The sequence below is a fragment of the Armigeres subalbatus genome, chromosome 1 (assembly GCF_024139115.2).
Source record: "Armigeres subalbatus isolate Guangzhou_Male chromosome 1, GZ_Asu_2, whole genome shotgun sequence".
In the NCBI taxonomy this organism is placed as follows: Eukaryota; Metazoa; Arthropoda; class Insecta; order Diptera; family Culicidae; genus Armigeres; species Armigeres subalbatus.
In genome coordinates, this window is record NC_085139.1 from 167,676,431 (window position 1) to 167,690,562 (window position 14,132).

Consider the following 14,132-nt stretch of genomic DNA (forward strand, 5'->3'; position numbering starts at 1 on the left):
CATGCAATATGGGTGTCTATCAATCGAGATCGAGATCGGGGGTGACAATGGATCAAATGGTGGTGAGAATGGGTCACTGTTTCAACTACTTAGAATGCATGTAGAAAAGAGTTAATGTACCTGAGGGCAAGAAGACTAAAATATAAGAGACCTTTATGAACGAATTTGCTCTACGACCTCCGGTGAGAGCGATGACCCATTAACACCCCCAGACCCATTGTTACCCTCAATGGCGGTACTGCAAAAAATTGTCACGCACCCTGTTGAAAAAAATGCCTTTGACAATGTTGTTAATTACATGTCAAAACAAACTTATGAAACAATTTCAAAACTAGTATACAAATATGAGAAATATGGATAACAGAAATAAAATATTTAAAATATATTGGTTAATGTAATTTGTATGTATGTGCTTATAGGATTTTCTAGCACTGTAGATTGATAATTAATAAAAATGAAAGTTACTTGTGACTGGGTTTTCATTTGTATTAAATTGAAACACAACACTCCAAAATGTAATTCATACACAATACTCCCGCAGAATCATCCTCTTTTGCACGATCATCATAATAACTGAACGAGCATCACGAATCAAGGCATAAATGAAAATTAATTATCATTGAGCCATGAAACTCATATGTGAACAATATACTTTTATTGCTTTGTTTTCTGCCTCAGCTTTAGCATTCAACGTTATCCCGCGCCATCGAGAGCACATACTACACATAGGTCCCTTCCAAAAGCGCCAAATGCTGGCCCACTAATAATCAACGGTTTTGCTTCCTGACCCGCCGTCTATGGATGGAAACGTTAGCCTGGAAAAGACATGATGCTGCATCGGGTGAGTTTTTTTACCGAGTGATCAAACAGATGCAAATTGATATAAAAATGGGTTTGCGTTTCAACTTTCCATTTTTTCCACTCAATAACTGTACGAAAAACTACTGAAGCGATATCGTATTCACTCGCCGTAACAGCAGATGGGTATTCCAACGAAAGCGAAGGTAATGAATAAGTAAATGCTCTCGTTAAAGAATTAGCAGTTGGTAATAAGATTGACGATGCCGTTTGCTTCTCGACAAATTTTATCAAATGTAGAACAGAGTAGCAACACGTTTCCAATTACTCCTCCGGAAAGTCGATTAATATTGAAAGGGCGGATATAATTCGAGTGGATTTAAGTTGATTGATTTTTCTTATCCCCTTGAAAAGCTGTTAAGCTCTCCTTAGCCGCCGTTGTTGAGCGGGAAAAAATCGTACTTTTTTTTTTTTCCAATTTCGTTTATTTGGTAGGCTCAGGCGTGTATAACACTTTACGGAGCCATGGTTCTTTGGGATATGTACAATCAATATCATTTTTTTATGAAGTTAATAAGAGAAGAGAAGAAGCCAACGTACTCGTGGTGACTCGAGGTTAGTTTACAATGTTTAAGGATGGACGGGGCTTAGGATTTGGGATCAGGAAATTTCAGCTTCTCATCCGGGCATTTGGCGTCAGTGACGATGTGGCGTGTCGTCGTGCTCGAAGAATGGTTCAACTGGGAGCATCTTCCGGATGGCCAGAGCTACGGAGCTCTATGGAACAGACAGGCAGAGACTTAAAAAAAAACTTTGAAGAAAGAAAAAAAAACAAAGTATTAGATTTTGATGTCAGAAGAACAAAGAAAACCATAAATGGCCTGCATATAGACTACATCACGATCTCCCAAAACACCTCGAACTTCCCTGAAGGGTTGTTTACCTCGGGCCACAAGGGTATCCAATAGTCGCTCTCTGGAGGCGTCGTTTTCCGAGCAGAACCAAACTACGTGATCGATGTCATCATAATCGGCTCCGCACCTACATAAGTTGCTATCGACAAGATTTATTCTGTACAGATGTGCGTTTAGTGAATAGTGATTGGACATAAGTCTCGACATCGTGCGAATGAAGCCTCGACTTAAGTCCGCACCTCTGAACCACGCTCGCGCAGAAACTTTAGGAACTATAGAAAATAGCCACCGTCCAAGTTCGTTGTGTGTGCAATTCCTTTGCCAACTCTGAAGAGTACTCTGACGGACTAATGGGAAAAACTCGTTGTTCGAGAGTTGTCTATCATAAACCTCACCTTCCTGTGCGCCCACCTTTGCTAGCGAGTCCGCCTTCTCATTGCCGTAGATTGCGCAGTGAGATGGGACCCAAACAAAGGTAATCTTGAATGATCTTTCGACCAAAACACACATCTGCTCTCTTATGTTTGTAAGAAAGTAAGATGCGTGCTTAACAGGTTTCATCGACCGGAGTGCCTCGATAGAACTAAGACTATCCGAGAAGATGAAATAATGGTCTACGGGCTGATTGGAAATTATCCCCAAAGCGAAGTTAATTGCTGCCAGCTCAGCAACATAAACCGAACACGGTTCCTGAAGTTTTCGGAAGGTGGTTGAAGTCACATTGAAAACACCGAAGCCAGTGGATCCGTTAATGCGAGAACCATCAGTGAAGTATCTGTTGTTGCAATTGACATGTTCATATTTTTCGGAAAAAAGAGAGGGAATGGATATTTTTCGAAGATGATCTGGTATTCCTTGAATGGCATGTTTCATGGATAGATCGTATTCAATGGAGGAACTGTCGTTGGTGAAGTGAACTCGAGGGGGATTATAACATGGAAGACAAAGATCTGACGATATGTAGTTGAGATAGACTCGCAGGTATCTTGAACGATGAGCCAATTCAAGCATATTATCGAAGTTTTCTAATACAAGTGTGTTACTTGTTCCACATTTGATGAGTATTCTTAGTGAGAGCTCCCAGTAACGGTGCTTTAAAGGAGTGACTCCAGCAAGCACCTCCAGGCTCATGTTATGCGTTGAATGCATGCAGCCAAGGGCAATACGCAAACAACGATACTGAACACGTTCCAATTTGATCAGGTGGCAATCAGCTGCTGAGAGGAAGCAGAAAGAGCCATACTCTAAAACAGAGAGAATAGTCGTTCTATAGAGTTTGATGAGGTCTTCCGGTGAGCACCCACCATGTTCCGGAGATAGAACGTAGAAAATTGATCCTTTTCCGGCATTTTCTATCAAATACTCAAAATGGAGTTTCCAGGTACATTTGGAATCAAACACGACCCCAAGGTATTTAGAAGATAAAGATTGGTTAATGTCATCATTCAACAGCTTTAGTTTCAGTTGAGCAGGGTACCGCTTCCTAGTAAACACAACCAACTGAGTTTTTGCGGAGAAAACTCGATCCCTAAATGTCTGGCCCAAACAGTCAGATTATCCAGGGTACTTTGCAATGGTCCTTGCAAGACATCTGCACATGGACCTCTTAGAGAGACCACGGCATCATCTGCAAGTTGTCTCAGCGTGCATTGTTCTTCCAAACAATTGTCAATATCTTTAACATAGAAATTATAAAGCAAGGGACTTAAACATGAACCTTGGGGAAGGCCCATGTAACTAGTTCTGGAAGTTGTCAGAGTGCCGAGTGTGAAGTTCATTTGTTTTTCTGACAACAAATTGTACAAGAAATTATTCAAAATAACGGGTAATCCATTACTGTGCAGATTGTCTGACAGTACTTCTATGGAAACTGAATCAAAAGCGCCCTTAATATCCAAGAATACTGAAGCCAATTGCTCCTTGTGCGCAAAGGCCAGCTGAATATCTGAAGAGAGCAACGCTAGACAATCGTTTGTTCCTTTCCCTTTTCTAAATCCAAACTGAGTGTTTGAAAGCAATGCATTTTGTTCGACCCAATGGTCGACTCTTGAAAGGATCATTTTTTCCAATAACTTTCTCATGCATGATAGCATGGCAATCGGTCGGTATGAATTGTGATTAGACGCTGGTTTCCCAGGCTTTTGAATAGCTATTACTTTGACCTGTCGCCATTCAGGTGGCACAATGTTGTACTCCATGAAACAGTTGTACAGGTCAAGTAATCGTCTTTTTGCGATATCTGGGAGGTTTTTCAGAAGATTGAATTTGATGTTATCGCATCCCGGAGCAGAGTTATTCGATGAAAGAAGAGACATAGAAAGTTCCAGCATTGTGAATGGTCCACCTAAAGAACCGGGATCAGTGACTGATTCTCGAAATAGCGGTTCTGCTGGTACGGAATCTGGGCAGACCTTTTTTGCGAAGTTGAATATCCATCGATTGGAGTATTCTTCACTCTCATTGGTGGAAATGCGGTTCCGCATGTTGCGAGCCGTTTTCCAAAGTGTTGTCATTGAGGTTTCTCGTGATAGTCCCTCAACAAAACGTCGCCAGTAGCTACGTTTTTTTGCCTTGAGAAGATTTTTGAGTTTTCTTTCGAGCCTCAAAAACTCTTCAAAAAGCTCGGACCTTCCGTGTTTACGGAAGGCCTTGAAGGCATCAGATTTCTCAGAATACAACTTAGTACATTCATCATCCCATCCAGGAGTGGCTGGTCTTCTGATGACAGATGCACTTGGAACGGGTCGTTTCTGAGCTTCTAGTGCGCTTTTTTGAATCAACTCAATGAGGAATCGATATTCATCCAAAGGTGGAAGAGTATCAGTTGAGTCAATACCAATTTTTACCGCCGATGCAAATTTTTGCCAGTCAATGTTCTTCGTGAGATGTGGTGACTATCGGCATATGGTCACTACCATGGGGATCTTGAATTACCTTCCACGTGCAATCTAATGATAGTGAATTTGAACATAAAGACAGATCAATACGGCTTTGTTGACCATTTGGTCCTATTCGAGTTACTTCACCAGTGTTCAAAATATTCAAATTGAAATCGTCACACAAATCATAGAAAATAGGCGCTCTATAATCGTCATACGTTTCGCCCCATCCAATACCATGTGCGTTCATATCACCCAATATCAATACTGGAGATGATAGGAGGGAGACTGCGCTCCAAAAATGTCGACGATTAATAGAGGCATTTGGAGGAATGTACACTGAAGCTATGCAAAGATCTTTATTCTTCACATTTACTTGGCATGCGACGATTTCTAAGCCGGGAGCAGTCGGAATGGGAATTCTGTAGAAGGAGTAGTATTTTTTGATCCCCAAAAGAACGCCACCATAATGATCATCCCGATCTTGGCGAATAATGTTAAAATCGTGGAAGTTGATTTCATCTTCAGAAGAAAGCCATGTTTCACAGAGTGCAAATATATCGCAATCGGAATTGCGAATCAAAAACTTGACGCGTCTAATTTATTTTTAAGACTATGACAGTTCCACTGCAGCACAGTGATTGTATCTTGTGTAATAGCCGTATTATCCATCGAAAGATACAATTCCTGCAAGAAGGGGCCATGAAACAGTCAATTGCTTCAGATAACTTTCCACTGTTGGTATAAAGAGGTCAATGATTGGCCTCAATGAAATCGGAATATTGAATAAATTCAAAAAACGGTCCACAAGGTCCTTAAAGGAGATCAACCCTCGCTTGGACGGAATTCTTTTTCTAGAAGTGCGAGTAACATTCTTTTTTTCGTTGATAGTCCTAATCGGATGTTTCTTTGAAACATCGGTTTTTGGCAATGGCGGGAATGTCTTGCTGCAACTAGGATCTAAAGGAGCAGTGAAGACAGGTTGCTTCGGGATTTTAAATAATCCCCCATTGCCTTCAGATTTTGGCAAGCTTTTATGGATGACTTTTGATTTCTTACGGCGCGATCCCGGGGAAGACGGTTGCTTCCTCTTTTCGGGCACGTGTACCTCCGCAGAATCATCCATGTCGGCTACATCAGAGTCCAATTCGTCAATGGAAATGGAATCGTAGTAATCACTTACTTGAACGGTAGCTGAAATAGCAGCCTTTGCAGTGGTATCGGCGGATGAGTCTTGCGCTTTAACCATCTCCGCATAAGTCTGCTTGGAGCGCTGTACCAACGAGCGCTTCACTTTTGGGTGCGCTTTTGTACACCGGGCAATCTTGCAAACCATGGGCTGGAGCCATACCACAATAAGCACATTTTGTGGCTTGTTGCTGACAGGACTCCTCCCGATGACTTTCGAAGCATTTAGCACAACGTGGTTTGTTGTCACAAAACTCGGCAGTGTGACCAAGTTGTTTACAATTGGTACAATTAAATACCCTTGGCACAAAAAGACGCACCGGAAACAACATATTTTCTATATCGACATATTTTGGGAGCATCGAACCGGCGAATGTCACCCGAAGAGAGCCTGACTTATGAATATACCTTTTTACCATCTACCGTGGTTGCTGAATGCAATTCCTTGCAGTCCAGAATATCCACGGTAGATTGCAGGGCATTCTTTAGGCGACCTTTCCCTGCAAGCACATCCTTACAAGTCAGGCTCGCTGCGTTGATTACACCTTCTATCTCGACCTCCCGCGAGGGGACATAAACTAAATATTCAATATTGTACGCCTTGTCTTTCGCAATTTCATTCGCCACCTGGTATGTAGGTGCGGTGATGCGTAATTTGTTTCTGTTGATTTGACTGAATTCAAGCTTCGTAAAACGACGCGTCAAATCTCGTTTTATGCCCAGGAAATCTAGGCTCTTCACTTTCTGCCGAAAGTAAACAACCCAAGGCCCAGGCGAAGCCGCATGGTACAATCGTGTGCGAGTACTATCTTTTGGAGGCCCATTGCCTCCTACTGTCTCTGCCTCCATCTCACCTCGCAAGGTGGAAGGATAATTATTGCTTATGCTAACTTACAACTAATAGATTATTAGAAAAAAAAATATCAAGGAAAAAAAACTAATTCAAATTGTTTCTATTAGTTCCGCTCTTTGACGGGAGAACAATAAAGCAATCTCTTCCACTTATCTGCGCCTGCTGCTGTAGGTAGCAGCAGTAACAATAGCCTGCTTCACTGGCGTCGCCAGAAGCAGCTACTTCCCTCGCCGACAGCGATCGCCTTGGATCCTTAGGTAGGAATAGCACCACACAATACTTGCACTACCGAACACAATCCGCGATGAGACACAGCACACACGTCTGGCTCGTTCAAGCTATCGGCACGGAATGAAAATCGTACTTTATGTTGAATAATATTTTTAATTCAATTTCAATGATAATTGATTTGCAAAGAAATATATATGGAGAAAGAAATTTATTGTAAAAAATAAAAAAAATCATTTTGGACAAATTTGGGTGGAACTGTCCCATATTACGATTACTATTTTGTTGTTGAATTTAAAAATTTAATACTATGGTGGCATTGCACATCGCAACTTGAAATAAGCAGACCATGGGAACTGCAGTGACACGAAAATGCTGTCTTTAAGATGCGCTTTGAAACCCGTATTCTTTTTATGCGCCCGTTTTATTGCCTGGTGACGCATATGCAATATGCATACATCACGAAATTTGCCCTATGTAAGGCTAATGTGCCTCATGCCTCAAGGAAAAAAATTTTTATGCTAAAATTAACCCCAAAACTATTAATTTTCAACCTCCAGATAGTGACATTCAGTTATCTCAGAGTTTATATACAAAATATTTGCGGTTTAATTTAAGACATTTTACGCAGGGAAAAGCTGGCTTCACTCCAGTTGATTTATTTAATCAAATATATTAGACTATATCACTTGTTCTGTTGTCTGAGACTGTAAAGAAATTATAAAATAAAATATGAATTTAATTAATTGGATTCCAAACAAACCACATCATATATGAGCAACAATATAATGATTAGTAGTGATGATGTAGTAGAGGCTAAACATAATTGAATTTGTACGGTCTAAAAGCGAAGCATTCTAAACATCACCTAACATGCTTCAAGCTGGCAATCGGCTTGGTTAATCGATAAATCAATGTTAAATAAATTTGTAGTTGACTGTCGTCTCCCATGGCACAACCCGTGTTTACGGGACAGGTAATGCAGTTTGTGCAATTTAAGCCAGGTCGGCAAGCTACATGCATATTCCGCGACCGACGCAGCAGTAGTAGGACACGGTCGACGTTGTAGTTTGTGTAGAGGACATTTAACATTGGTCTAGTTGACTAGGACACCGCTGCTGACTGGATTCGCTGCCATACACCGCCGCCGACATGTTACGTGATGATGTCAAATAAATGTATCGAAATTGAAATTGTGAGAACTTCATGTTATAGTACGAATCAATGGCATGTTTTTGGTGTCACTGCACTATAATACTGCTACATGTTCCGCACATCCTTCCGTCCCAGTATCGACTCGACAATCCCTGTAGCCCGCATTGATTGGTGCACAACTCGTTAAACGTCGATGATCATACCTGCTATGGCGGCTAGGGGACAAACGCCAAATGTTTGCCGAGCATCAACTCGATTTCAGTGCAGGAAGCTATAGCACAATGCCATCATGAAATAGAAAGGAGAGCACACCCGGACAGCTGATGGTTGGGAGAGTGTGTTTGTGGTTATTGGTTTTCAGGTTTGGAGGCGTGAAATCTGGGTTGTGTGGAAAATTTCGAAAATTAAATACTACTAAAATCGAGCCTTCCAATGATTGCTGGACGATAGCTCCGACCACAACCGAGATTTCATGACCCTGTTCCTCTTTGGCCTGGTACGAGTTATGTTGCTGGTTGAGACTGGGTTGTCAATACCAAAATGGCATGTACAGCGGTCAAAGGTGACACAGTGGTGGTTGTAGATTTTAATTATTGAAAGCAAATACCTACAATGGCCTGTCTGGAACGTCAGTAAACATGCAATTATAGCGAGAACTCAATTCGCACCGTGGATACTGATGATTATCTTCAGAGAAGAGGATTTATTTCACCGAGTGTACCAGCACGTCATATTATTGTTTGAAATATTTAATAACATTACATTACATTACATTTAACAAAATAAATCCGAATCAAATAAATATAACCATCGTTAAGATGGCTAAACAGCAGTAGAGAACCATTTCTTTTTCTTCTTCATTGGCTCTATATCCGAACAGAAACTTTACCTGCCTTTTAACTTAATGTTCTATTTCCTAATTTCCACAGTTAATAATTGAAAGCTGTTCTATTCCCGTTACGAATGAAATAAAGAAAATAAACTGATTTGTTGCTTAAGAATAATAAACTTATTATTGGTAATGAATGAATTGATATTAATCACAAAAGTTGTTAATAATTGGTTTGATGTCTCACCTTATACCGTTGATAATTTACCTGTGGTGTGGCCTAGAATCGAGATCCACCTAGCTGTCTTGGCCGTGAGTAAGCGGCCCTTTACTATAAAAGAAAAGAGAGAAAGACGAACAGGCTCATTGCCTATTCGGACGTGACGACGAGCACATCGAGCAGAGCAGTAGCCAACCCGGCTGATTCCCATCCTTCCGGCGCGAGCAAGTTCTAGCGGACAATGCACTGTCCGACAATACTAGCGCGAAATTAGCATAATGTAAACACTATTTACTTATGGATCCTTTACACCTCCGGTGGTGCAAAGGGCCGACTTGAAAGATCTCCATCCTGAGCGTTGTCCGGCTATCGCTTTAACCTGTTGCCAGGTTAGATTTCGGTCGACTTCTTTTATTTCTTTATTGAGGCTTTGCCGCCATGAGCCTCTGGGTCTGGCTCTGCTGCGATGTCCCGCTGGGTTCCAGTCTAATGCTTGTTTACAGATTTCGTTTCCTCCCCTACGTAGAATGTGGCCGACCCAGCCCCACTTCCTATCCCGAATTTCTGTTGCTATCGGCCTCTGGTGACAACGACGATGGAGCTCGTTGTTTGAGATCCAGTTGTGAGGCCACCAGGCCCGAATTATATACCGCAGGCATCTGTTAATGAACACCTGCAGCCGCTGAGTGTTCTCCACTGATACACACCATGTTTCGCTAGCGTATAACAGCACAGATTTCACGTTAGAGTTGAAAATTCGTATTTTGGTACGTTCACTTATCTGCCTGTTTTTCCAGATATCTCTTAAACTCGCAAAGGCAGCCCTTGCTTTCTTTATCCGTGCGCCTAGGTCGATCTTGGTACCGCCGTCTGACAACATTTGGCTACCAAGATATTGGAAGCTTTCAACATTCTCCACTGGTTGCCCGGCTACTGTGAAACTGGAAGGAGTCACCGTGTTTACATCCAATTATTTGGTTTTGTTGACGTTGATGACTAAACCTGCCGAAGAGGAGCGCTCGGCAAGGTCGTTGAGCTTACTCTGCATATCAGAGCGCCGTTGCGCGAGGAGTGCAACATCATCCGCCAATTCGAAGTCATTTAGGTGCTCCATGATTATAGGCTTCCATAACAGCCCGCGGTTTGGTTTACGGTCAATCGCATCTACCATAATCTCGTCGATTACGATGAGGAACAGTAACGGTGATAGAATACATCCTTGCCTCACACCAGCTACGACCCGGATAGGGTCGGACAAGACCCCATTGTGCAGCACTCTACACGAGAAGGCCTCGTACTGTGCCTCGATGAGGCCGATGATTTTCTCAGGAACTCCCTTGCGTCTCAGGGCGCCCCACATATTCTTGTGATTGAGACGGTCGAAAGCTTTTTCGTAGTCAATGAATACCAAGTAAAGGGACTCTTGGAATTCGTTGACCTGCTCCAGAATAATGCGGAGCGTGACAATATGGTCCACACAGGATCTTCCGGCACGGAATACGGCTTGCTGCCGCCGGAGAGTCGCATCGATCTTCTCCTGAATCCGGCCTAGGATAATTTTGCACAGAACTTTGAGAACGGTACACAGCAACATAATGCCAAGCCAGTTATCGCATACAGTCAGGTCACCCTTTTTGGGCACCTTCACTAAGATACCTTGCATCCAGTCGACCGGGAAAGTTGCGGTGTCCCAGATATTACGAAATAAACGATGCAGTAGTTGAGCGGATGTCATGGGGTCAGCTTTGAGCATCTCGGCTGATATACGGGCGACCCCTGTGGCTTTATTCGATTTCATGCTTTGGATGGCTGTTTGAATCTCTAGCAGTGATGGATCTTCGGTATTGACGCGTGTTATACGTCGGATCCTAGGCAGATCATGCCGAGGTGGTGATGGCCTGGCTGGTACTTGAAAAAGTTGTTCGAAGTGCTCGAACCAGCGTTTCAGCTGGTCAGTTGGGTCGGTCAATAACTGATCATTCGCGTTTTTCACAGGCATCATTGCATTCATCTTCGCCCCGCTTAAGCGTCGTGAGATATCGTAGAGGAGGCGAATGTCCCCGGTTGCGGCGGCTCTCTCTCCTTCGTAGGCCAGAGAGTCTGCCCACGCTCGCTTGTCCCGTCGACGTGAGCGTTTTACTTCCTTCTCAAGAGCCGCGTATCGATGACGGGCTAAAACTTTGGCTCCTCTGGTTTTCGATCGCTCTATCGCGGCTTTGGCTTCTCTTCGCTCCTCTATCATCCTCCAGGTCTCATCGGTGATCCATTGTTTTCTCTGGGTGCGCAGTTCGCCCAGATTGTTCTCGCTGGTGGCGATGAAGGCATTCTTGATGGCGGTCCATTGGTCTTCCACGCTGCCACCTTCCGGAAAATCTGCAGCACGCGTCTCCAGTTCTTCAACGAAGGACCGTTTCACCGTGGCATCTTCCAGTCGGCGTGTGTTGAATCGTCGTCCAACTCTTTCCTCCTGCCGACGAATCCGCGCAATGCGCAGGCGTATTTCGCCGATGAGGAGGTGATGATCAGACGCGATATAGGCACTACGTTTATTCCGTGGTCGATTTGATTTTCTGTAAAGCCGTCACGGGAGACCCACGTGACCTTGTGAACCGGTCGATGAGGGAAGAGCGATCCCCCGATCACCATGTCGTTATTACCACAAAATTCTGCGAACAGCTCTCCGTTTTCGCTCATTTCTCCGAGACCATGGCGTCCCATAATGCGCTCATGGTTCGAGTTGTCGGATCCGATCTTCACATTGAAGTCGCCCAAACAGATCTTGATATCACCCTTCGGAATTCTATCTACGACGGCATTGAGTTGACTGTAGAGGTTCTATTTGTCTTGCAGATCGGCAGCATCGGTTGGCGCATAACATTGGATTATAGTAAGGTTTTTCGGACCCGTGTTCTAAATCTGGCAACGATTATCCCTTCACTTATAGGTTCCCACTTCATAAGCGCAGAGTGTGCCTGAGCGCTTAGTAGGAAGCCAACTCCGCGATGCCGGGGAGCGTGTTCACCTCGTAAACCAGAGTATAGTAGAACTTGTCCCGACGGCGTTCTGTGTTCTCCAAAGTTTGGCCAACGGACTTCACTCAGTCCCAGGATCTCAAGCTTCAGTATTGGAACTTGTGAGGACCAGAGCTATGTTAGGCGCCCCTTCCCGAATGTCAACTCACCATTTCGCAGCCCGTAAACACTACTAGCAGATGACAATTCCTGTTTACATTGTGCTAATATCGCGCTAGTATTGTCGGATAGTGCATTGTCCGCTAGAACTAGCGAATATGTAAACGGGACATGAAGCAACAAAGGGACGATCGGCTTATATTAGCTGGTCGGTAGCAAGTCTGGCTCATTCCCTATTCGGACGCGGCGACGAACACATCGAGCAGAGTAGCAGCGAGCCCGGCGTTTACTGTAAAAGAAAAGAGAGAAAGACGAGCGGGCTCATTGCCTATTCGTACGCGACGACGAGCACATCGAGCAGAGCAGAAGCCATCCCGGCTGATTCCCACCCTTCGGCGCGAGTAATTTAGAACGAGTTCTTGGAGGAATTTTTGGAGGAACTCCAGGGAGAATTTCAGGAGAAACTTCTAGATAAAAAATTGGCGTACTTTCTAAAAGCGGAATTATTCGTAATGAAATTAAAATAATCCCCAGGAACGTTTCGGAAGGAATTACTTTATTACGGCCGGTAATAAAATTAATCAGTTCAGTGCGTGATCTCTCATGTTTCGGACAGCAGAACGATCGCGTGGTCGGCCGAATTATTGTGTTCTGCATTGCGCGGCCGGTAATAAAAATAATCAGTTCAGTGCATGATCTCTCTTGTTTCGGACAGCAGAACGATCGCGTGGTCGGACGAAATATTGTGTTCTGCATTGCGCGGCCGGTAATAAAATTAATCAGTTCAGTGCGTGGTCTCTCTTCAATCCCAGGTCCGTTCCATTCTCCTACTTTGTATCTTTCTCTTTATTTCTCATGTTCTAGCAATCGCTAGAACTGGAAATGGACTTCCATACCGTTTCCATTACTATTCCTATACCTTCAATTTGAGTATTCTAACAGTAATCTGCTAGAATTGGAAATGAACTTATAGAGCTCGTTTCCTACATCCAATTAGAAATTCCATCAGTTACCTTCTCCTATTCTCCTTGGCAGCTCGTTAACCAAGACGGACCTCTGCCTCTCCAACCTAACCCAGAAATTCCAACAAATTCCGCATGAACTCGTGGCAAGTGCAGAGGTATATTCGGCTTGCAGTGGGCGAGTGATTGCATCATCATTTCCTCCCCTTCCCTACATTGACTTGCATTCTGACGTGGCAGGCGCCAGTATGACCTAACAAATGAGATCACCAGTACTTGTACATTGAAGATGTGTGCTAGTCCCAAGCAAACATCTGTTGGTTCCCTGTGCAAGAACAGCTGATCTGGTCATAATGGAGTAGCAACTACGAGCAGTCAATCAAGCTCAAGCTCAAGCTCAACTCAGGGAAGAACTCTTGGAGCAGCTTTCCGAGTAATTCTTGGCGAAACTACCCAAAGAATCCCTGGAATTTTCCTGGAATTCCTGGAAAAAGAATTCCCATTTTTAATCGTTTGCTAAGGACAGAATATGGTCCTTATATTGGTCACAATCGGTTAAGGGGTTCAGAATGACCAAATGGCCCTTAAAAAAGAGGATTTCCTCAGGATAAATATATTATTTCCTTAGGATGAATATCTTACGGATAAATGATACGTACTCCAAATTTGGTTTAAGTCGACCCATGCGTTAAAAATTTATACAAAACTGTTTGTTTCATACATGTTCCCTTCTCCCTTTCCTCTAAGACAGTCTTATTTAATGACTCAATATAAAGAATGTGTGTTCCTAATTTTGTTGAAATCGGCCAAGGATTTCATCAGTTGCACTGATTTGATATAACGAAACAAAAACCCCTTCCCCCACACTCCTTTCTCTTTTCCAAATATTCTCTCAACATAACTATAATTGTCTCCTTAGAGCAGAGAATATGTGTTCCACTTAGCGGCTACTGAATGAGCCCGAAATTCCCAAAT